The sequence below is a fragment of the Lipotes vexillifer genome, unplaced genomic scaffold (assembly GCF_000442215.2).
Source record: "Lipotes vexillifer unplaced genomic scaffold, Lipotes_vexillifer_v1.1 scaffold1018, whole genome shotgun sequence".
NCBI lineage: Eukaryota > Metazoa > Chordata > Mammalia > Artiodactyla > Lipotidae > Lipotes > Lipotes vexillifer.
Window position 1 is genome coordinate 84,630 of NW_006782724.1, and position 4,003 is coordinate 88,632.

The following is a 4,003-nucleotide window of genomic DNA, read 5'->3' on the forward strand; positions in this document are numbered from 1 at the left end:
CAGGGGCATATCAATACTTGTTGCTATTAAGTTACATGGGAAGTAGAAGTTTTAAACCTGTGGGGGGGTTATGGACTGAATTTTGTGCCCCACCAACCCCCAAAACTCATATTTGGAAGCTATAACCCCTTATTGTGGCTATATTTGAGATGGAGCCTCTAAAGAGGTAATTAAGGGTAAAAGAGATCTTAAGGGTGAGGCCATGATTTGATAGGATTGGTGTCCTTGTTAGAAGAGGCGCGCCCTCTCTCTCTCTCTCTATCTCTCCCTTTCTCTCTTCTCTTCACTCAACCCCCATGCACATGCACATGCACATGCCAAGTGAAGACATAGAGAGAAGGAGCCATCTGCAAGCCAGGAAGAGAGTCCTCAACAGAAACCAGCCCTGCCAAACCTTGATTTGGAACTTCTAGCCTCCAGAAATGTAACAAAATTAATTTATTTCGTTTAAGCCACCCAGTCTATGGTAAATATTTTGTTATGACAGCCCAACAGGCTCACACAGTAAGCAAAAGCCTTAGGCCACTAGGGGGCAGGCTGCAAATTTCTCACCCACAGGACTCAATGGAGGTTATCAGAGGTTTCAGGGAGAGAGAGAGAGGGGGTGACTAACTTGATTAGTTGAATCTTGTAGCATCCTTTCAAATGTGATGCACACTTAAAATTCTATTGTTTCCTATACTGTCCAAAAAAAAAAAAAACCAAAACAAACCCAAAACAAAATAAAAACTTTTAACCAATAGCTTTTACTACCTAGGAAGTGTTTGAAATGTTTTCTTCCTCATCTCGGTGCTTAGGTACTTAGATTATGAAAAAGACAGGATTTGAGATAAAAGTTTTGTAACCACATAACAAATTCTAGGAAGTGAGAACCAAAATTAACTATAAAGAACTTCAGAGAAATCAAAGTAAGAAACTCAGGATGTTTTTCCATCATACTTTATTCCTTTTTAGCTGTATATTTGTGTGTGTGTGTGTTAATCTTAAGTTGATGTGAATTACAATTATACCCTCTTATTATCACTTTTGGGCAGGTGGCAGTTGCGATGTAGTTTCATTACTTGCTTGTGTGGACACATTTAGCCATAGCTGCATATTCTTCTTCTCTCAAAAGAGTTATGTGTCCTCTTGTTACAACACATGCTAAGTGTAATTGCCATTTAAAATGTCTTTAAAGGATTACACCACGATTTGGCATTAAATGAAAAAGTTACTATGTACTCAGGAAGGTGTGAAAAGTGATCAATGGGGGGTAAATTTGATATTTGTGAAAAAAATATTCATCATTAGAGAACTGACTATAATTCCTCATTTTCTTGCAAAGCAGCAGCCAAGTGCTTATAGGATCTCAGGGAGAAAGATGTCCTCAAGAAGCAGTTTACCTTTTGTTGTTAAGATCAGTAGTAGACTATTGCTCACCACAGTGTAGCTAAAGGCAGAAGCCATTACTAAAACCCCAGAATAGAGGAAAAGTTAGTGTGACTATTTCCTGCGTTGAGTAAGACAATTGTTAAAACACTGAGTTACCCTTTAATTGGCAGCATTTTTTCCTTACTGTTGGTATAGATGGTAAAATAATGGTGTATCTTACAATGAATGGCTTAAGGTAGATGAAATATAATGAAATAAACCCAACCAAAGCATTATGTGCTTCAAAAGTTAATCTCTGGTTTGTTGTAGTGTTATTTGTGAGTAGAAATTTTTTGCTTCTTTTGAGAAATAATATTCTTCTTGTGAAGAACCACAGTAAGGCTTTTTGCTTATTGAATGTGACACCTTCTTAACCATATATATTTCTCATACGTGAAAAAAAAATCTATGAACAGTCAGTACATTTCTGCAAGGTTAAACCAAATTTGAAGACTTGTGCAGTTGATTCTTGCAATTTCTTCATTGAAAAAGATATCTTGGATTTCCTATTTGAATTGATTCCATAAATATAATTGCCATAAAATAAGGTCATATGTACTACTGCTTCAGGCAATTAAATGTGCAATTTATTGTTGCACAAAGCTCAATATTGAGTCTATTTCTGTTGTAGAGCTCATTTAGCCATATGTTCATTTAAGAGCAGTCTTGCAATTTCATTCCAGTATACTTATAGCGGGGTGACAGAAAGCAAAGTTTTACTTGTCATTGAAAGGTAGTCAAGAGAGAGTCCAACAGTTAGTCATACTCTGGGCAGGATTTTGGAGGGGGTCTTCTATCTCTACAAACAAAGGTTGAAAAAACAGACCTATTTCACTTCAAAATTTGTTAGGAGGGCAGATATCATGGTAAGTGTTCTTAACACACACACATCAAAACAAACAAACAAACACAACAACAACAATGACAACAAAGAAACACAAGGAAACTCTGGGAGATGTTGGATCTATCCTTGACCTCAATTGTGGTGATGGTATCACAGGTGTTTGCATATGTCCAAATTCATTAAATTGTATACATTAAAATATTTGCAGTTTTTTGTATATCAATTATGCAACAATTAAGCTATTAAGGAAACCGGACCTATTATCATCTTCTTTTTTGCCATACATAGAACCCAAGCTGATCATTCATGTTAAATTCATGTTATTTTTGTTTCTGTTATAAGGAATATTCCTTCATCCCTCCACTTGAATTAATCTGTGAAAGTACAATCTTAGTTGAGATTTGAAACATCAGTGACTTAGAGTGTACTAAGAAGCAGAAATCTATTTTTGGATGCTTTTTTCTTGTAAAACATAAGAAGAGAACTTGGCAGTCCACTCAGGCCTTGATTAAATACACCTCTGATTCAATAAGGAAAGAAAACCTTTACTTGATGAAATTCTTCTGTAAAGGTATTTTCTTTCTTCAATTAGTAAGGAATTTTGATTTTATTTTTCAGCCATGTAGTTAGGATGTAATTTGATTCCTTTGGGAACTATTGGGATCCTCTCAGAAAATTTCGTAATATGCTCAGAAATTTTACTTTCCTTAGAAACTGAAGGTGATACAAAAGAATCAATAGATTATAATTTATTGCTTGACTAAATTTTCAGAGGTAAAGTTTCCTTTTTGTGTCTATTTTTTCTTATATTCCAACGTGCCAAGTATTTATATAAGCACACATATTCATAGTTATGCAATACTTAGCATATAATTGTTCCCATGTACTTAGTAATTGATTAAAAGGATTTGTGGATTCACTTTTTGTATAGGAACATAAGTAGATGTCATGCATATCAGTATGGCCTTGGCACATAACAAATTGTAATAAGATATATTCTCATCTGAGGGTTAACTGAAAATGGGCCTGAAGACTGCAGCCCCAAGGCCAGGGCCAAAAAACCTATGTAGCTACAAGGATAGCACTTCAAACCAGAGACACATATCTCCATAGAATACCAGCTTTATCAGACTCCTTTTTTTATTGTCAGTTTGTTTTTCTCAGATCTCAGAGGAGGGCAATTCTTTCACAGCTGTTCCCTCCCCACCACATCTAGAGTACTTTAACCTATTTTGTGTTTAACCTATATTGTGCTTCCTCCACCTATCATGATACTTATCATTCCTACTTATGAATGCTCATCTATTTTTAAATATCATCTTTAGTTTGTCACCTCTGTTAGGGCAGGGACTGTGCCCATATCGGTTGCCCTTTTATCTAAGCACCACAATATCTGGTAGCTTGAGGAACTAGCATATGTGTTTATTGAATGTATGACAAACTGAGTAAATCCTTTATTTAATACTTCTTCCCCACAAAAGCAAAGAATCAATCATGTCCTATACATCTTTGTGCTTCTCAGTACAACAAGGTGCTTTTTACGAAGTGAATGCTCTATGAGAGGATCAAGATGACAAGCCTGTTAAAATCCTATGAAATGACAGAATAAACCCGTTATCACAATAAAATAAGAAAGAAAGCTATGTTGTGGAATTCCTGAAAGCTAGAAAGCAGGTACTGTTAGATATACTAAGAAACAAACCTGGAAGTAGTCATAAGCCAGAGGAGAACATGCTTAAGTAGGGTAAG